This window comes from Anabrus simplex, chromosome 2 (assembly GCF_040414725.1).
Source record: "Anabrus simplex isolate iqAnaSimp1 chromosome 2, ASM4041472v1, whole genome shotgun sequence".
Lineage (NCBI taxonomy): Eukaryota > Metazoa > Arthropoda > Insecta > Orthoptera > Tettigoniidae > Anabrus > Anabrus simplex.
The window spans coordinates 794,093,269-794,116,123 of NC_090266.1; positions in this window are offsets into that span (position 1 = coordinate 794,093,269).

Below are 22,855 nucleotides of genomic sequence, written 5' to 3' on the forward strand. Positions count from 1 at the left end.
ACGAACTTAAAGCACAAAGAATAGCGATGTTTGAAAATCTTGCGAACATAGTAGCAGTAAGAATAGTAAGGTTTACAAGCGTGTACATATCACCTTTTGATAATGCATACATCAACTATCGTACTAAACAACCTCTACGCGAGCGTGTGAACATCGCTTGTACTAGTGCTGCTATCTTAACATAACCTATGTGCAGGAACTTAAATCATAAAGAATAGCTATGTGTAAAAATCTTGTGAACATAGCAGAGTGTTAACTACGTAGGTGTGGACATTGAACTTTGCATGCTAAAGCAGCATACTACGTGACCGTGACGTCGCGACCACGTGCTCTTGTTTGGTAAACATAGCCACGTTCTTTTTGACAGCTGTCTTCTTGACGAACCCTAACCTCACTTTGAAGGACAATAGAGCGTCGCTAACCTCACTGCTGCCATCTTTACGGCGGTAAACCTCAAGGCTGCCACCTTATGCATGTTATAGCGCGGAATTTAAAATCCAACAGCAGAACGTCGCTAACCTCACTCTTGCCATCTTGATGGGCTTAAACCTTACTGTTGCTACCTTGGTTATACGCTTTTGTGTTAGTTTACTGTTAATCGCTAAGCTGTTCGCATCATCGAAGTAGAGAGTAACAAATGTCAAGTAGATTTAAAGAAGAATCTGTTAGTAGAAGATAAAAGTCCGTCATGGAAAAACCCACTTCTAGGTATATTTGCGAAGAGTGTGGAAAAGCATTTCCCGAAGCTATCACAGGAGACGTCATGAGATATCATGTAGGACAATTTTTCAATGCAAACATTGTAAAAGAGAGTTCAAGAACGCATACAACGCTCAACGTCATGAAGCCGCGTGTAATGTAGCTTCATCGGGAACAAAATACAAAGAGCTCAACCATATTCAAGGGAACACTGATTTATGTTTAAAAAGTACACCTCTGCGAGAGATTTTTAATTCTCCCTTGTTGTCTAGACCTGCTGCGAGTTCTGTTACTAAGCACAAACTTCAAGATAAAGAGAGGCAAGATCATGATTATGATAATAAGGATAATGATGTTGATCAAAACAGTAGTAAAGGGAAAGTAGAAGAAGAAGAAGAAGAAATTTCATTGCTATTACAGCTTGATGATTTTACTTCATTTCCTAAGCCTACTACACGTTCTGTCGCAGTGCAAACATCTCAAGAAGAGATGCAAGGTAAAGAAGAAGGAAATTTCAACGCTTCATCGCTATCCAAACAAGTTAAGTTTGTACCTAGAAACGCTACTGCTGAAGCACGTATTACATCAAAACAAGTCCCTACACATCAACTGTCTGCATATAGACTCCAAGTTCACAACAAGCCTCTGTTACCCTATGTAGATATAAGGTACTGTAAAGACCCCAACGTACTCGTAAAACGTTTACAACTGCTAAGAGCCTATCATTATGCTGGTTACACACAGTACAAAGAAGATATTTTTGAAATAGAGCATGAATTACGTCGTGGAGGTATTATTAAGTAAGCGCTTACCCTCACCTAAGTCATCCATCTGTAGTATATAGTCGATCGAGTAGCTATATTCGTATAGATTATTTCCCAACATTCTTCATTCCTTAGGGTGGTAACTCCGCCTCTAGTTGTAGAGCCGGTCTCAAGCCCGGATAAAGAGAGGAGAGGCACCCTAGCCCTTTAGCCCATTAGCCCTTTAGCCCTTTAGCCCTTTAGCCCTTTAGCCCTTTAGCCCTTTTGCCCTTTTGCCCATTAGCCCTTTTGCCTATTAGTCCTACAAGGAATGTGCAGTAACGTAATCTTCTTAGAACAAAGGTATCCCCTGACATGTTCTAAACACATGTTGTATCGAGTACAGTGTTCGGTTCTACTTATTTAGCGTTCTAAACACTTCAATCAATGTTCCGATCACATGATAAAGTTAACGGCATAGAGTGCAGTGTTCGATTCTAGTCTTGTTATGTTTCTTTAGTGATTTGCAAATCTAAACATGCATAATGACGTCATCACTGCAGCACGTGCTTACTCTAGCTATCCCGATGCAGGTTTAAACTTGTTCGATAGAGCTATGCCTTGACATAAGAGGAGGCCTTAACAGCTTATGTATAGCCGCTATTGTTTAAAGATAGCTGCTGTTAAGAAAAAGCACGTAGAATTTTTCAAATTACCCGCCACCACATTTCAAATGTATGAGGTTTAGTGCTGTAAAGATACCTGCACGATGCAAAGCTAGCTTTCTTCATCAGAGCAGCTACCATCCTGTTTGAGCACCTCTAGGCCGTATCATAAGGAGCTGTGTATAGTCACCGTCTTGTCGCTGCTACCTTGCGCAAGCACCCCTAGGGAGTCTCGTAAGAGCAGCAGCCACCTTGTGCAAGCGCTCTTAAGCTATCACATAAGAAGCTATGTATAACCGCCATCTTGTAGAATTAGATAGCTGCAAATCCCAAAGGGCCTAAGTAGGGATCGAACAGTCGATCTCATCATTAGACTATGTTTTTCTTATGCTATCATGTTCCTGATACTGCAAACCTAGGTATCAGGTTTTGCTCTACGATGCACCGTTTTCGAGATATTTAACATTTTGCATTTAAGCCCTAAATTTAATGAATCGAACCTGCACGGCACGTTATACTCTCTACCATAGCTAAACCTGATCATGTTACGAAGACTTGCTTCAATACAAGCTAAAACAGAGCGAATGCCAAAGGGCCTAAGTAGGGATCGAACCGTCCATCTCATCATTAGACTATGTTTTTCTTGTTCCTCGTACTGCGAATCGAGGTACTGAGCAGAAAATCTTTTGTCCGTTTTGTTCTACGATGCACCGCTTTCGAGATATTTAACATTTTGCATTTAAGCCCCAAATTCAATGAATCGAACTAGCACGACGCGTTAGCCTCTAAGCTAGATTTCTTCATAAGAGCAGAAGCCATCTTGCGCAATCACCCTTAAGGCGTCTCATAAGGAGTCGTGTATAGCCACAATCTTGCGTCCGCCATCTTGCGCAAGCATCCTTAGGGCGTATCTAGCCATCTTGTGCAAGGACCCTTAAGCCGCCTCATAAGAGCAACCGCCATCTTGCGCAAGCATCCCTAGGGCATCTCATAAGGAGCCATGTATAACCGCCATCTTGCGCAAGCATCCCAAGGGCGTCTCATAAGAACCTATGTATAGCGGCCATCTTGCGTAAGCACCTTTAAAGAGTCATGTATAGCCACCATTTGAGCAATTAGCGCCGAGAGATGGCTGCTGTAGAATTTTTCTTTTTAAATTATCCGCCACCATATTTCAAAGGTATGTACCTAAAGAGTGTAGCACTGAGGTTTGCGATGTAAGATGGCGGATGACAGCTGACAAAAAAGCGCGTGAGTTTGTTTACTAATCAGGAGCACGTTGAATTTTTCAATTTGCCGCCACCACATTTCAAAGGTATCTAGCTAAAGATGGCAGCACGGTGGTCTCTTGATTAAAGATGGCGGATGACAGCTAACAGAACTTTTCAAATTGCCCGCTACTACATGTCATAAAGAGGGCAGCACGGTGCACTGTAGATTAAAGATGGCGGATGACAGCTGACGAAATTGCCCGCATGATAGCAGCACAGTGCTCTATTGATTAAAGATGGTGGATGACAGCTGTCAAAAAAGCACGTGGCTTTGTTTACTAAACAAGAGCACATAGAATTTTTCAAATTGCCGTCACCACATTTCAAAGGTATCTAGCTAAAGATGGCAGCACGGTGCTCTCTTGATTAAAGATGGCGGATGATAGCTAACAGAACTTTTCAAATTGCCCGCTACTACATGTCAAAAAGAGGGCAGCACGGTGCTCTGTGGATTAAAGATGGCGGATGACAGCTGACGAAATTGCCCGCATGATAGCAGCACAGTGCTCTATTGATTAAAGATGGCAGATGTCAGCTGTCAAAAAAGCACGTGGCTTTGTTTCCAAACAAGAGCACATAGAATTTTTCAAATTGCCACCACCACATTTCAAAGGCATCTAGCTAAAGAAAGCAGCACTGAGGTTTGTGATGCAAGATGGCGGATGGCAACTGTCAGAAAAAAGCACGTGAGTTTGTTTCCAAACAAGAGCACGTGGAATTTCCCGCCACCACAAAGAGGGCAGCACTGTGCTCAAAGATCTCTGCTGTCAAAAAGCATTTTTCAAATTATCCGCCACCACATTTCAAAGGTAAGTAGCTAAAGCGGGCAGCACTGTGCTCTATAGATTAAAGATGGCTGGTTACAGCTGTCAAAAAGCACGTGGATTTGTTTATCTCACGCTAGTGAGGTTATGTTGGTAGCACCAAGGTTTAGGCCCACCAAGATGACAGCACTGCCGATGACAGGTGACGAATTTTACATCTAAAGAGGGCAACACAGTGCTCTGTAGTTTAAAGATGGCGGATGACAGCTGTCAAAAAAGCACGTGGCTGTCAAAAAGCACGTGGCTTTGTTTACCACGCGCTAGTTAGGTTAAGTTGGTACCACTAAGGTTTAGGCCCGTCAAGATGGCAGTACTGAGGTTAGCGGTGCGTTGTTGTCTGTCAAAAAGCACGTGGCTGTCGAAAAACACGTGGCTTTGTTTACCTCGCACTAGTTAGGTTAAGTGACAGCTGTCGAAAAAGCACGTGGCTGTCAAAAAGCACGTGGCTTTGTTTACCTCGCGCTAGTTAGGTTAAGTTGGCACTACTGAGGTTTAGGCCCGTCAAGATGGCAGCAGTGAGGTTAGCGATGCGTTGTTGTCTGTCAAAAAGCACGTGGCTGTCAAAAAGCACGTGGATTTGTTTATCTCGCGCTAGTTAGGTTAAGTTGGCACTACTGAGGTTTAGGCCCGTCAAGATGGCAGTACTGAGGTTAGCGATGCGTTGTTGTCTGTCAAAAAGCACGTGGCTGTCAAGAAACACGTGGCTTTGTTTACCTCATGCTGGTTAGGTTAAGTTGGCACTAGTGAGGTTTAGGCCCGTCAAGATGGCAGCAGTGAGGTTAGCGATGCGTTGTTGTCGATGACAGCTGTCAAAAAGCACGTGGCTTTGTTTACAAATTCAAGTCTCCCGCCAAAATTCAAATCTCCCGCCGAAATTCAAATTTCCCGCCAGAATTCAAATTTCCCGCGCCGCGCGTGGAGGAGGAGGTGGCAGAACTCTCCCATTATACTACTTTAAATAACTTTAAATAACTTTATATTATCTTTGTGTAAATCAAATTATTAAACTCTAATTTTTCTATCGTACTATTTAAAAATTTCCAGGCCTCAATTTTTTATTGGTAAACTAACATTATTGGCAAGGGCTTATTTAATTAAACGTTAACTGTTCGTTTAGTACTGAACGGAGACGTTGGCCCTTTTAACATGTTGCGAACCAGGATAAAACGCGTTGGTATCAGCTAATATCTCAAATTCGATAAAAGATTACATTGGGCCTTTTAGAACTAAGCCACAGATTTCTGCAATGCATACGAATGGTCATTCTACGTCATCACTGGCTAACTGCTCCGAGACACGCTGGTACGTTTTTAGCAATTAATTATAACATTGCCGTTGATTTTAAGACAAGTGGTTATAATCATTGTGTTAATTGAACATTAATCCAATTTCCCTTTAAATATGCCTGGTCCAATCTAAACTGCTCCCCTGTAAATGGATGTAAATATAAATTAAACGACATGGTGGATATTTGATGTTAGTATGAAAAATATAATGAAACAACATATTCAGAAAGAAATCTTCTTTCATTGGCTACCAGTGTGAAGGTGAAAAATATATGGCTTCTGATGGCTTTTATAGCCAATCGCGACTGAATTGTCGATATTTCGGGATGGATAGGCTGCCAGACCTGGACAATATGACCAACAGACTGTCGAGTATTAAGTCTCATAAATGGTCCTCTGTATGAAAAACCAGGTATTGCAGATAACATGGCACATGGCCCGTCTTCATCGTCCTCACCATTACATTAACCGCGCTCGAAGGGTTCGGTATATTCATGCTGAGCACACCCTCAAAATTGGATGCGTCTATTATGCACTAGAGAAGTACTTTTTCCCGCTGTTTAAAGTCGTAAAGACCCAAGCTGCTTACCTTTGACCATAGGATGGGAAGAGCAACAGGCGTAACATTAATTACATACTGTACTGCCCCATAATTCACAATTTGATAAAATAGAAAACCCACCTGTAGAGCCGTTGACAATGGAACAGGAATCCATCATTTTCTGAATTCAAGTAGCGCGTAGCCAACTTACTCGATGAACTGGAGAGAGGTGTTCCGGGATCTGGCTAGCCCTATTGTAACAGTGCGGTGTCGCATACGTCATATAGTAAGAGGGCCACCAATGCAATACATTCTCCCTGTCCTATCCGTTAACATCCACCCTCGATATGAAAGAGAGATGAAAGCAACATGCGCCACATAATTTTGATCCAGTTCCGCCCAAGCTTCGGTCGGAGAGTGTTGTGCTGTGTTCAAAGCGCTCGGTGTGTTGTTACGCTTTATTAGATTTCGCTATCGCCTAGTGCACTTGTACTATGTTTTCGGAACTGTTATTTCAGTGTGACTATATTGAAAAATAGTATTATATAGACCAGTTCAAGTAAGGGATTAGGGTTAATTGTGTGCGGGGACGAAGGTCCACTGAACTCGGAGACGATGGAAGAATCGTCAGACAATGGTCCAGGAATTCTGTTTAAAAATAATTTAGTTCCTTCAGCTGTAGGAACCACACTGAATTTGTGCTGTTCAGACGAACGGATAAGTGATGTAGCATAAATAGGTTATTATGTGTCTACACACGTAAATGTGGACTCCTGGACGTGCATCTTGATCACTGGAATGAAGAAGGACTAAGTGCGAAGAACCTGTCAGTGACAGTAAGCACCAGAGAACATTCCAAGGAAAATCGAACTAGCTGCCAAATGTTTCCAGCCAGTTCTACGGTTACTGTGCAGTCTGTGGAGATGAATACGTCACAGCCTACAAGTAGCCAGCTCACTCTAAGTCGGCAGATTCGAAGCAGCCCCCATGCTGATTCATACTTCTATAAGCTAGATTATGCAAGTCCGTTCGTTGGGTATGCAGAACATAAATCCTATGTGACAGGTGTAGTAATTAAACACATCGGCAATTTACATCCAATGTCCTTGTGAAGGTGTATTGGGGCTTTAATACCAGACATGCGAACTGAAATAATAACCAGGCGAGTTGGCCGTGCAGTTAGGGACGCGCAGCTGTGAGCTTGCATCCGGGAGATAGTGGGTTCGAAGCCCACTGTTGGCAGCCCAGAAGATAGCTTTCCGTGGTTTCCCATTTTCAAACCAGGCAAATGCTGGGGCTGTACCTCAATTAGGGCCACGGCCGCTTCCTTCCCATTCCTAAGCCTTCCCTATCGCATCGTCGCCATAGGACCTATTTGTGCCGGTGCGACGTAAAGCAAATAGCAAAAAAGGATAAGGATATATTTAAAGTGTATCAAGCCCGAGCCAGCAGTCAGCACTAACGGGAGGAGCAAGTATCCCTTTATGCCAATTTATCCTACATTCGTGAGTAGCCTCGTGAACGTTAGCCAAATTTCCAGGCCCCAGCCAGCAGTTTGCACTGCAGCGGGAGCAATTACCTCTCTATACCAAGCCCCTACCATATTCGCGAGCAGCCTTGTGGATCTCTGATAACCGTCGAATAGCGGGTGAATACCACGACCCTCCGCGCAGTGATCACTCTGGGTCGAGCCCACTATTCCATTAATTTACCTGTTAGTTAATTTAATTTGTGTTTAGGTTATTCGAGTACTGTTATCTATTATTATAGTTGAAGATGTTCGCCTAGGTTGGGCAATGTTGTTTCTCTCCATTAAGGATAAGATAGGAAATACTGTAAATCCGGAGGGAAATAATAATTATAATTATAATAATGGGTTATAATTATTAAAAGTATATGCTTCCAACGTAACATTGTGTGAGATGAACAGACTGTACTAGTGCCTCGAAAACTGTTGCGTGTTGCATTTGAGGTCGTACTTTACCTTATTTTGTATATATATACACAACACTCGATGTGGTGTAGAGGCGTATGTCCAGAACGTAACCCTTTGTTACCAATGTATTTTACGGACATGTAAACAGTGTCGTAGCAATCCACGTTACGCAAGCTGCGGCAACAATCACGTCACTGTAAACTGCCTTACTCAAGATCTGCCTAGATGTATTTAATGATCTAGCCCTCATCGTACAGATGACCGATCCTGTCCAACTCAGAATGGCAGCGTAGGATTAAATAAAATACGGCAAAATTAAATATCACTATTGAGCAAGCACTAGAAATGGAATCCACAAGCGCATGTGCCAGTACTTTGAACCAGAATAACACCCTTCCAGCAAGTACATTATACAATAAGGAATTCCATCGCTCCCTTCCCCTGCACTTGCGCCAATTTTCAACAATAACCTATCAAACTCTACCTTCACTAGTATTTCTAAGGTTTCCTCTCGTTTCACATCTAAACGTCCTTACACCCCAAAAGACCAGAGTTCCAGTTGTCAACCAGTGGAAAGCATACCACAACGGGCGGCGTTATCCTATCAACTCCATTGGACCTATATACAGTTCACTACAATTTCAAACACGAAAACAGCCTAGAAAACCACAGGCTGTAACTCTATTTCTTGAAGACATTGTACAGTTTCACTTGACGCTTAAAGCACGGAATCCTCAGAATCTATCCTTCTCATAATACAAGACGTTATATCACTACGGCTGAATCAGAATAATACTCGGTACCGCACCTCAACCAAATATAGTAAACCAATGGAATTTTCGCTTCATACGAGCACATAAACTTAGCCTACAGACTCTAATGAAACATTACTCCATATCGATGGCTGAAAGGAACCATCCCCTTTCAGTTCCCAAACGACAGTTTTATAAGAAGTGATCGTGATGATGGATATGGAGGGGTCGTAATTCTCCTCAAGAGGAGCATTACTTGTGATCAAGTAACTCCTTAACTTCGAGGGACTAAATTGGAAGCATGTGCTATTAATGTTAATTACAATGGTTCACCGTTAACTATTGTTTCATTATACCGGCCAGCTAACCAACTAGTAACTGACCAAGAACTGCGTCGAATTTTTGCACAACTTACTCAGCCTGTATTAAACTTTGGTAACTTCAATGTACACCACTTAATTTGGGGGAGTTCTTGAGCTGACTCTCACAGAATACAACTAAAGGGAGTAGCTGAAGAGGGAAACTTAGTGCTAATGAATAATGGATCTCCTACCCGAGTTTCCTTAATTAATCAATCTCCTTCAGCAGTAGACGTTAATTTTTCATCTTCTTAAATAGGTTCTACGGTACACTCTAGAACTGACCACATTCCAATATTGTTAACGTCGACCAATTCATCAACCACTGCCCATACCATCTGCCCAGAGTAACGTTGGAAAATTCGACAAGCGGCCTGGGCATGTTACGAGGAGACAATAGATTTCATCCTGGAGGAATACCACGAAATATATGACATTGTAAGAGACCACGAAACATTCTGTGACTCCATTAATCGAGAAGCCTCCCTTACAATACCACATAACAGATCACATGCATACAAAAAGATCACCAATCAGTATAAACAGGACATAAATGTAACGGATGTAATTAATAATTATTATTTCATGCAAGCGACTTCGCGCGTCTTTTAAACGCTTCGCCTTGAAACGCGTTGTTAATCTAAAAACCTATAAGTATATTCCCCCTCTGACATCACACACACTCTCATTGAAATTTCGGAAGGAAGAACCCGCGCTGCGCATCTCCAAGAAGTGATTCTTTATTTGTCTCTTCAAAATTACTTTTGATATGTATTAATTTATTTAGTTCGAGTTAAAATATTTAGTGGAATTGATATATAATTCCTGAACTTCTGCAGACGAAAACCGCGAAGGCATAGATATTTTTCATTAAAGTACGTAGCTGGATTTTATCTAACTATAGTGCGTTGGAAATCAGTGAAGGGAGTTTGGAGACTAGCCGGAGATAGTCTCAAGTCCGATATCTCTAGAACACGTGTACTAAGAAAGGATGAGGAAGGGCAGCTCTCACAAACAGTTTGTGTCGTTCAGCAGACGGGAAATACGTCGCGTGGTGGGCAGTTAGATTAGCGCGTTATTTGTGTGTCTTTGAAGTTTTCAAGTGTATAATCGGTGTAATTGTAAGTAATGTATAATAAGATAATGTATTCTCCAGTCATGTGTGGCTGCATCTGCGACGAGCTGGCTAATATGTAGCCAGAATCCCTGAGATGACATCTTTAACAGGTCTCTCCAAATTGAATATAATGTTGTAGCTAGATTGTAAATTCTTGTCCCATTAAATTACTATGTTGCGTGTGTAAATTTAAGTATTTTATAATGTCTCGGCGAAGTGTCTATTGTTCATGTCACTGTGCGAAACTCTTAAATGTGTTTGAAATCTCGTTAATGAACGGTATAAAGAAGAGTTTAAATGTTGTGCTAAAAATCAATGAGATATTGTTCAGGTTGATAAAAGTTACAAATATGATAACGATAAAATAGTTGTGGAGAGCGTGATTGTATAATAATAATAATAATAATAATAATAATAATAATAATAATAATAATAATAATAATAATAATAATAATAATAATAATAATAATAATAATAATAATATTTACGCCGGGATAAATTTTTCTGTGATAAAGTATGTATTCAGCAGTAATGTCGAGTGAGATTTGCGATTTAGATCGAAAATCCAGTGAAGTCTGATTAAGTTAACATTTATTTTTGGGAAGCATAAATTATGTGACACGGTGTATTTGTGATAAATAAAATCACGGGAAGTTATTCTGCTCTTGAGGAGAGGCAAACGTAAAGAAGTAAATTGTGAGATTCTTATGATGTTGTTTATCGTGGAATTACGTATACCTGAAAAATGTCAAACAAGAAGAAATAGATTGTAATGAAAACATGAAATATTATGAGAATATTTAGGAAGATGTTAAAGGCAGAATAAGCCTGTATGTTATGAGTGATGCATGTCGATGTAGAGAAATTTTTGTGACAGGCTGTGTGTCAAGAGGTAATATTTCTGAGACAGGCTGTATAAGATAGCGATGTCCTGTGAGCAATCCGGAACAGCTGAGTAATTCAATAATGGCCAAAATCCAAGCGAGAGCGATGTAACGGCTATGATAATTTCAAGTCTATGTTATTCCATGGTATGATTTGTTATGAGACAGTAGGTTTTGTACAGTTAAGTCCAAGTAACGATTATATGTAAAACCAGGGTAGTGCATTTTATGATAGTTGACCTCACGATCAAAGTGCATTCGAATACATGGTCGAGGTGTTATTTGATTATTGTAAGAAAATTCCATTCTGTATATTTTACGAGCCGAAATTATTATTTAATTGGAAGCATTGTGGGATAGAATGTTGAATGCTGTTAGAATGATATTCTGGCTTGTGTAGATCGATGGGAAGTTGCTTCACTGGATAGTTCATGGATAGACAGGTTTGGAAAGTGGGGATGGTAGGCCATTTGGAGACCTCACACTAGAATTGCTCTGTGGATTTCGTGATGGTGGTGATTACTGTTTCCGCGATATTACGTAAAGTTGGACGAGTGTTGAATTTATTTTCATTTACCGAACTTCACTGCATGTGGTGAGATTGTATTTGAGTCATGGATTAAAGTAGCCAGACATGTTGTTTGATTTCGAAATCACGTTTATATTGGAAGAAATGGACTTAGTTATATTTTCAGATTCGAGTTAATTCTGTGGCAGGTTTCATTTCATTGTGTTAAAGTTTCTACAGGGTTTAAATTTAAATATCCGCGAATATGTTTAAAGTTTCGATTTCACCTGACATTGTAGATGATGTGTAAATATCACAGTTTCGACTTAACGATAGGCTTAGGATGTTGCGCGTGTGATATGAATATACGAATGAGTAGACATCCCAACATCCGCTCAATGATAGATTTAGGATGCTGCGTGTATTATATAAACTTAAGGGTGTGTAGACACTACGTAGGTTCGACGACAGGTTTAGGGTGTCATCTCTATATAGTCAAGTCTTAGGTTAGTTGTTCTGCGAATCGATGTTAGTGTCTACAGTACTGAATACGAAAGCGAAGAGTGTTAGCAAGTATTATCAAGGCTATGTTCCGTCATAACACTTACTAGCCAGGAGGTGCTTCCATAATAGCATGGCACCAATAGTGGTATGGATGTGAGGGTTGTCCAGCATGGATACTTAGCTAATAGAGATTGATTATTACTGTTTAGCCACACACGTTCAGGTTCGATAAACATTAGTTTTTTTTATTTTCTTTCTTGACTTTTAAATTTATAGTTCGGATGTTCGGTATTTTGTGATAGTGACTCAGGTGATTTATGGAGTATATGCGTTACGGATGCGGTTTCGAATAGTCAGCTGTTAATGCATTTTATGTTCAGTTTTCGTTCCTTGACTTTCTATTAGGAGACATTAGTCTAGCAATTATTCGTAGTTTAGTTTAATGGGACAAGCGTAGCTAGACAGATTTGTAATGGTGGTCGTTTGTACGGGGTTTAAATTTAAATATCCGCGATTGTGTTTGAAGTTTCGATTTCGCCTGACATTGTAGATGATGTGTAAAAATCACAGTTTCATTTGTTTTATAGTGTGGACTTGTAATTTATTAAAATTAACGACATAACCATTTATAACTTGAAAGTTGGTTCTATGGGAATATTTTCAAGTGACTTATCACTTTTCTTTAACTTCACTGTTTAGCATTTCTTCTAAATGAATAAATTTTTCCTGCATTTCGCAGTTTTGGTCCTTCAAAACGACGTAATGTAAGATCCCCTCGGATCAAGTTGTTGTTGGTTCCTTCTGAACAGCTGTTTAGGTGATGCATAGTTCAGCATCGGGATTATTCCGTAACTTGAGGGTGTCACGAGATGAAAATATATGGTGGAATTTTATTTTTTATTGTGGCCATTGCTGTTAACTTGTAGAAAACACCATCCTTTCAAGTAATATTTCGTAACCTATCAATAGCAACTGTTAGTCAATTAGCTTCGATTAAGGGTCCATTCGGCTGATGTTCCAATATACGATAGGGTACCAGACTAGTGGATAAACTTAATTAAATATAAATCTGGAAATCTGCTTGCTGAAGGTCAGATTTTCCACGGATTGTGTGGATTAATTCTCAGTTATCGTTGGGGTAAATGGTGCCCAATTTTCAGGTTTTATTTTCGGTTTTCCAGTTTCTGCTATCCACGAATTTCATGATACTTTTACATTCTTTGAAATGATGTAAAACAGTAATACGAAGACAACATTCACGCAATGTATTGCGACTGCGTCAAAATATTATAAATAATTAAGTTACTTTATGGATGATTTTTAACAAATATATAATTTGCATTGGTATAATTGAATAAAATTTAGTAAGCACATTTTTGCTCCTCATTTAAAATAGTTAGGCATTCTTCTGAACCTCATCGTTTCGTCAGTGTAGTAACAGGAATAAACCCGCTACGACTCCAAGATCAATGAGTTCGATATTGCTCTATTACAACAGTTGTGGCAGACGACCAACGTTGTAACGGTAAATTTAAGGATCCAGTAAGAATTGGCGTGCAATCGTGGGGCATTATGTCACGATAACAATGATGAGGCACGATAACGGTGAAGATAATTTTGACTAGTTAGACGCCTGTAAGAAGTGGAGCGCCATCTGTGTCCTCGATATCACGATAAAGATAAGGAAGCCTATGTCACGATAACGATTGGGGAATTATACCATGAAAAAAAAAATTATAACGAAAACAAAAAATACTGTAGTGTTGAGGCCTAAGCCACATTATAAATGATACAAGCCAGATGAAGACTAGCGCTGAACCACAGTTAAACAAATTATGCCCAATGAGAGTGCTAAAAGTTTTAATGTTTAACAAGGAGCATAACTACTTAGTAGATAATAATAATTGTCACAATGCATTTAAGGAAGCCGGTACTTAATTCATGTTATAGTTATAAACTATGGAAGTGGTAAGGTTGAATTACAATCAAGATTTATGCTTTAGCATGTTCATTAATTAATTAATTAAATGGAAGCAAAATAATTTTTGGATATTTATTCAGATTACCATATTATTATAACTTCGGATTTTTTCTTTTATTAAATTATTTGTGGAACAAGCCACATCAATTGAATTTAAATAAGGCAACTGTTGCAAAGTTGTTAGTTTTGTATTAAAATTTTCATTGCGTTTGTATGCGAAAACGCATTATTGAAATATTTCCATTTTAGTGTGGGGGTTCCTGGCTGCAATAAACAGCCAGCGTACTCATTTCTGTATATCTTGTTGTATCGTGATGGAAGGTCAGTTGACAGTGGAAGTTGAACTCTGAAGTGTCACCTATAGTTATAGGTTTTTGGATTAACAGCGCGTGTCAATGCGAAGCGTATAAAAGGCCACGAAGTCGCTTGCATGAAATAATTATTATTAATTACATCCTTTACAATTATGGAAAAATATTGAAACAGGAACGCCCGTACTTCAGTTTTACGGAGAGCATGGATAACGCGATGGCGTGTACGGTTCATGCTTTAGAGGGTACGAGAGAAGGGTAGTTAAATGAGTTCATATTTATAGTAGAACTTGCACTTTATTAAAAAATGCATAGAAATTATATCACCTTTTACAGAAGAATAGTTTGAATGTCCTTGAAGTTGTGGAGAAGGCGTCGTTCTGCGGCGTCGGCGTCGTCTCCCGTCGTCGTCGCCGGCGTCGTCCCACGTCGTCGAAGTCGTCCCAAGTTGTCGGTGTCGACCCACGGCTGTTGTCAGCCCTTCATATTGAAGGAGACTCGAACCTGGGGCGGTCGTCTGATGATAGTGCAGCGTGGGATAGTTGTTGAGTTTGTATTCCACTAAGTCCCATGAAAGGAGCGGAGAAATGTAAAACTCTCGCACAAAATGTCAATGGAATCTGATACGACACTTCTCTACCGCAACGCACTGCAAATTAAGGCGAGACACTGTTTACTGGCCGAATAGGTTCCACTTTAAATGGTGTTGGACGCACATTAAAAAAAAAGAGATGAATTCAAAGTCAGAGTTCTGTGAGAATAATTAATATTGTTCGTGCAGTAGTCACTATCGAACTTGAAGTGATAAGCAATGAAAATAATCTGAAACTTTCTGAGATACGACGGTTTGCCAATTCACTCAATCTCAGTGCAAACGAAAATAAATTAAGTCCTTCGGACACAGTCTCTGCACTGTTCGTAATGAGTACATGCAATGTCCTAGCACACACACTCGTAGAAATAAATTAACGCTTCTGCGAAGACAGAAAGAAACAGTTTATGTCAGTCTTGTGAAAGAGAACCAAGTTCAGTTACGACTCAATCTTAACAAAAATCACGTAATTTCTCAGAGGAAAAATTTTCACTGAGGCACAATATCACACGCAAATTTAGACACAGTCCTTGTGAGGGGAACTGACATAGTCCCTTGAAAGAAATAAAGGTACCGTATTCCATGAATCAGCACTGTCCTTGAAAGGAAATATCGGAAAAGTTTTAAAAAAGTAAATGTTAGCACAGTTCTATGAAATGGATTGACACAGTCTTTTAAAAATGAAGGTTGGCACAGTTTAGGAAAAGAAAATGTCGACGCTGTTTTCTCACGGAGTGATTGACACAGTCCTTGAAATAAAGGCAGGCACTGTCCTTTACGAAAAAAAGTGACACTATCCATAAAAGGAATTGTTCTTTCACCAGGGCACAATTTTTACGAAATACCCTAACACAGTCTCTTGTAGAGGAAACAACTAAAACAAAGTCTTTATGCCCTAAGTCCTTTAAGCTCAGCTTCAAAATATCAAGTGATTACTGTACAGTCCCTTCAATTACACAAAACGAAATGATGTACTCGGCTCGACAGAGCGATATTATTATTGAATAAGCTTTCGCTTACACGCGAAGTTAGAGTCCACAGAGAAGGCTTTCAACGCCAGTATTACGTAGTTTCGAACCCCGGTCCTAAGCCCGACAGAGTAACAAACCGCATCAAATAGCGAGGCGACTGGTTCACGACGATGTGCTTGCTCGCACACACACTGAGACATTCAGTGACACACTGACACACTCTTGCCTGGCGACCTCCTTTTTTGCCCAAGGTCGGACGGCGGGACTGAAAATGTGAGCATCTTAAAAAATTTATATCTCGGCCATCCTTCCGCCGATTTTAATGAAATTTGGGTAGTGGCATTTGGTGTCCAGGCCTAAAAGGTGATGTTCTCGAAATTACGATTTAACCTCCGTTCGTGATGAAATGCCTCAGAATCGAACAGAACTTTGAGTGTGACGTCACTTGGCCTTGGCTCGCACGCTGTAGCAGCGCTTGCTTGCATGCTGTCCCCCACAATGCCTGCGCGCTCGGCTCACGTTTTGAATCTATACAGCCGGATGTTACCGTGTTCTCAAGAAATACATGAACGCGAATGCTCGCAGGGCATTCCCGTTTCAATATGAAAACAACACCACTGTGACGAGTCACCAGCATAACTCACCGTGGGTTGCGAGCCAACTCATCGGGCTTTGTAGTTGCGCTTCTAGTTGTATATGTAGCTGCAATATTTAGCTGCAATATTTATCATGGTTAGAATTATGGGTTCACCCTTAAGTGGATTTTGCAAAGACAAATGTTACGTTTTTATTTACTTTGAACGAAAATTCAAATACAAATTTTCATGCCTGTAACATCTTCAGTTTTTGAGATATAAGTATCCTAATCTTCAGTTTTGAGATATGAGTATCCTCATGAAAATATTTCAACTCCTTTTCATTCCAACCCCCCCCCCGCGCCCGTTAAGTTGGTTTACCCCCGCCCAAAAATGCGTGTTCCTTTATGTTTAAAGCAGATTTCAAATACCAGTTTCCATGTCTGTAACCTTTAGTTTTGGGATATACATTTCTCCAGGATAATAATTCTATTTTGTGAATTTCCCAATGACAAACATTACCCGTTTCTTTAAAAGAGTCTACAAATACCAAATGTCACGAATGTAACTCCTTCTGTTTTTTACACATATGTATCCTTGTAAAATGAATTCATCACGGTTATCATCCACCAACTACCAAGTTGATTCCCCTAAACAAATGCGTGTTTCTTTATTTTTAAAGGATATTCCAAATACCAGTTTTCCCGTTTGTAACATCCTTAGACTCATTGGTATTTGTATGCATTCTCACAAAAGTAATTCAACTAATTTTTCAATTTTTTCATACCCCCCTGTTCAGGTTTTTTTTCCGAAAACCAAACAATACGTATCTCCTTATTTTTAAAGGAGATTCCAAATACCAATTTTCACGTCATCAATATATTAAGTTTCTGAGATATACTGTAGATACGCCAATTTTAAAATTCCACCTCTTTTCCAGTTCCCCTTAAGTGGCTTTTCCGGAAAAGATATTTATGTTTCTTTACCTTTCGAGGAAATTCCAAATACCAGATTTCAAATCTATATATATATATAATAACTTGTCCCGACTGACTGACTGACTGATTCATCATCGCTGAGACAAAACTACTGGAAATAATGAAATGAAATTTTGAGGATATATTTATATTACAACGTAGGTGCTGGCTAAGAGAAGATTTTTTTGATATTCCGTCGCTAAGGTGTTATAAGGGGGTTGAATATTTAAAATGGGGGTATCTATATCTCAAAACTTAAAAAAATTACAGATGTAAAAATTGGAATTTAGAATCTCTTTTAAAAATAAAGAAACACCTTTACTTTTGTTTTTGGAAAATCCCAATAGGATGGGTGAAAAGGGGTAAAAAGGGGTTGAATGCCTTTAATGAGGATACTTCTATCTCAGAAACTGAAGATACTACAGACCTGAAAATTAGTATTTGGGATCTCCTTTAAAAATAAAGAAACATGTATTTTTTCTTGAAAAATCCAAATAGTGGAGTGGGGGGTTGAAAGCGAGGGGGTTAATTTTTAAAATTAGTTTATCTGTATCACAAAACTTCAAAAGTTTTCACATGTAAAAATTGATATTTAGAATCTACTTTAAAAATAAGGGAACGGGTATTTCTTGTTTGCTGTAAATCCCAACAGGAGGGATGAAAAAGTGTGAATAAGGGGATGAATACCTTTAATGAGCATACGTATATCTAAGAAACTGAAGGTATTACAGACCTGAAAATCAGTATATTGGATCTCCTTTAAAATTAAATAAATTCGTATTATTTTGTTTTTGGAAAATCCAATTAATCGGAGTTAAAGGAGGGGTGACAAAATGGGGTGAATTTTTAGAAAGATTATATCAACAGTACATCTCAGAAATGTAACACGTTACAGACGTAAAAACTGGTTTTCGGAATACCCTGTTAAAGTAAAGAAACATAGGTGTTTTCGGAAACTCGTCTTAAGGGAAGCTAAAAAGGGGGTGAAATTTTAAAATCAGAATTTCTAAGGTATATCTAAAAAAACTTATCATGTTACAGAAGTTAAAAATGTTTTTATCTCTATTAAAAGTAAAGTAACGTGTACTTTTAGTTTTCGGAAAAAAACCCTTGGGTGGGGGGGGGGGTAAGAGTGACTGAAAATGGGGTTGAATTCTTTTAATTAGGTTACTGATATCTCAGAAACTGAAGATGTTACAGACGTGAAATTTGGTATTTGGAATCCGCTTTAAAAGTAAAGAAACACGTATTCTCGTAAAATCTAATAAATGAGTGGCAGTGAATGAATTGAAAAATTTATTGAATTAATTGTATGAGGATACTTTCACGTAATAAAGACTAAAATTGTTACAGACGTGAAAATTAGTACGTAGATCTCCTATATGAACGAAGGAAAACGCGTAGGGGGTGGGGGGTTGTGGATTCATTTTGGGGAGCGGGAGTGAAAAGCAGTTGAATTACTAACATGAGGACACATATCTCATAAAATGAAGATTTTAGATTCGTGATAATTGGTATTTAGAAGATCCTTTACTATTAAAGAAAAAAGTATTTTTTGTCTGAAATTTCACTTAAGGTGGTGGGGGAGTGTGAAAGGAAGTGAAAAATTGAATTATCTTATGGGGATATTTATATCTCAAAACTGATGGTAACAGACGTGAGCATTGGTATTTGTAATCTCCTTTAAACATAAAGAAACACGCCTTCTTTTTGGCGGGGGTGGGATGGGGGGTAAATCAGCTCAACGGCGGTGGAGTGAAAAAGGAGGCGAGACCAATTGATTTTACTGTTCATAATGTATTTGAAAGGAGTCTCAGTGACTCAGGATGTAGCACACCGGTCTCTCACCGCAGGGTTCCGTGGTTCGTCCCGGTCACTCAATATGAGATTTGTGCAGGACAAATCAGAGGCGCGGCAGGTTTTTCTCCTGGTACTCCGGTTTTCCTCGCCGTCATTCATTTCTGCAGAATTCTCCGATATCATTTTATTTCATTTGTTATTCATTAATCATTGCTCCAGAGAGTGCGACAGGCTTCGGCAGCCGGCACAATTCCTATCGTCGCCGCTAGATGGGGGCTTTATTCATACCATTCCTGACCCGGTCGAATGACTGGAAACAGGCTGTGGATTTTCAATGTACTCATTCTGATCTGAAACCGATCATTTTTGATCTTTCCTGGGTTCGTTTACAAGAAACACCTTTTCATTTGGAAAACGTCCTTATATTACAGTAGATTATCCTGGCATATAAATAAAAATTTAAACACATTTGAAATAAACGATAGCAATGAGATTTGACGTTGCAATTGTTCACCCCTAGAATAAGGTCAATAATGCACGGAAGTATGTCATTCGTATCGCCAGAAGTCCCGCGTACTTGCCTACGCGCTACAATGGTGCCGGTCACATTTGCATCAATGACAACGGCAGCAGATGCAATTTACTGCCAAGTACCGGTCTTGCATCTTGCTGTGGGGTGCAGGAAAACAATAATAATAATAATAATAATAATAATAATAATAATAATAATAATAATAATAATAATAATAATAATAATAATAATAATAATAATAATAATAATAATAATGTTCTGGACCGTCGTCAAAGTGTGCGGACCGAGATGGAAACGGGTCCTGGACAGGTAATGATTAGGTGATTAGGAGAATTGAAGAATAGGATAAGAATTAGGAGAATAATTGAACGAGTACTAGATATGCGACTGCGTTCATATGTCACACTAAGTCCTCACCAGCGTGGCATCGTGCCATTACCTGGTACTCATGTTAACGCTTCCATCGTGAATGATTGCCTCCAGGATGCGAAACGCAACAAAAGGGATTGTTGCGTCACTTTTTTAGATGTCACAAAAGCATTTGACTCTATTGGATATGAACATGTCAAACGATCTCTTCGACAATCCGAAATTCCTCCTAACTTATGTAGGTTAATTGAAGCATTTCTTACAAAGAACACAGTTCAAATGGAAGCTGATAATAAGAAATCAAAACCCATCGAAATTAAGTGTGGCGTATTTCATGGGTGCCCTATCTCACCTCTGCTGTTCAATTTAGCAATCAATACGGTAATACAAAATCTCACTGGCCATGACATATCCCAACGTTATGGCTCTATTTTATCCGATGATCTATCGCCGTTATCATCAGTTGCTTTCGCAGATGACCTCTTCATACTCAGCAAAACCGAAAATGATGCTACAACCTTGCTAAATTTGGCTGAAAGCAGCTTTGCGGAAGTTGGTTTATATATCCACCCTCTTAAAACAAATCTATAATCCAGAAGAAAGGAAAATTAACTAAAGGAAACGTCACTACAGTTGAAAGATCAATAATCCCATCGATAAAAGCAAACAATGAACGAATCAAGTATTTAAGAATTGACCTCAACTACGAAATATCTCTTGACAGACATAAACTAATAAGCACAATAACTTCTGACTTAAATAATCTGGTAAAAACAAAACTTCTAAAACCAAAGCAAAAGTTCAAGATTATTAACGAGTTTGCTTGGCCGGGTTTGATCTATCCTCTACAATGTACCCCTCTGACACAACTATCAAACACTTTTCTTAAAGATCTGGACAAATGTATAAGACGTTCTGTAAATGAAATAATGATGCTGCCTGATGATACTCCAAATTCGAAGCTGTATAGTGCCAGAAAGGTCAGAGGGATGAGAATAATTTGCTCAGAATGGGAAGCTAATATACAGGAATACAATATTTGTAATCGCTTATTCCATGTTCAGGGCGTTCACCTACCATACGTAAGGAAGTTACATGAATAACAGATTTGACATAAAAAAAGGAAAGTCTCCCCCCAAATATTGACTGAAGAAAACTACGCGAAATTATGAGAAATCGATCCTTTCAGTCGTGGTGTCAGCTACCACATAAAGTAAAAGGAGTAGTGTTATATTCAGACTGCCCGAAAGCAAACTCCTGGATGACTCATAAATCACCTCTGCTCTCCTCTGAATACATAAATGCAGTGAAGATGACATGCAACCTCACAGCAGTCAAGTCGGTTCCCGGTAGGTCTTTCAACACAACCCGTTGCCGCCCAAATGGCTGCAACCAGACAGAAATCTTTGGATATGTGCTGGGATTCTGCCGGAGCACTGAACTAATGCGCAACCACCGCCAGCACCGTGTAAGATCGCCAATTGCTCAAGGCTTGAAACAGCGTGGGTGGGAGGTGCATGAGGAGGTTCACTGATGACTCTAATCGGAGGGCGGACATCGTAGCTATCAACAGAGGGGACATTAAAGCGTTGGTCTTAGATCCCACCATTCGCTTTGAAAGGGACCTGGATCAGGCTCGGGATGTGGACCTAGAAAAGCAAGCTATTTCTGTCCCATGCTTGCCTTACCTTTCATCTAAGTATAAAATACCTATCGATCGGTGGATTGGCGGGGGCCTGCTATTCGGAGCACGAGGCGCCCTCCCTAGTCAGATGTGAAACTTCCTACAAAACTTGAAAGTTCCATTCTGCGAGTTAGAAAAACTGGTAATACAGATACTGAGGGACTCTGTGCAAAACATTCATTTCCGTCTGTACTTCAGAACGTGATTGACTTTGCCCCCACACTAACCATGGGAAAATAAAAGATAACGGTTTCAACTATTAAATTTTCAATTCTTGATATTTTCAAACTCCATTGAAATTGAAACTGTATTCCGGATCCAAATGGTCAACCTCATTGGAGGACGAATGATTTATTTCTTTAATAAATCACTCTCTCTACGAATGCAGTCAGGCCGCGGGTTCAGGACCGCCAAGGCACCCAAGATGACACCACGCCGGATCTCCTCAAGGATTTAACCCATATTAAAAATGCTTATAGGAAAAGATGGCAAAGATTTAGGGACCCAACTGACCGTGTGGAATACCTTGACCTAGCCCGGGAAGTACGAAATCGATTGCTGGAGAGAAAGATTGAAAAATGGGAGGATCTTTGCCGTAATTACTCAAAAAACCAGTCAGATCGCTAATTTTGGCGAATTCTCTCAGATAACGAGTCAGATCGTGAGTTTCGGCGGATTATATATAAAAAGGTTAAGCATTCAGTTATAAATTTCAGTATAATACCGTAGCGAAGCACGGGTTTCTTGCTCGTCTATATATGTATAAAATAACATGTCCTGACTGACTGACTGACTGACTGACTGACTGACTCATAATCACTGAGACAAAACTAGGGACATAATGAAATGAAATGTTCAGGATGCATTTATATTACAACGTAGGTGCTCGCTAAGAGAGGATTTTTGTATATTCCGTCACTAAGGAGGTTAAAAGTGGGGTGAATTTTAAAAATGGGTGTATCTATATCTCAAAA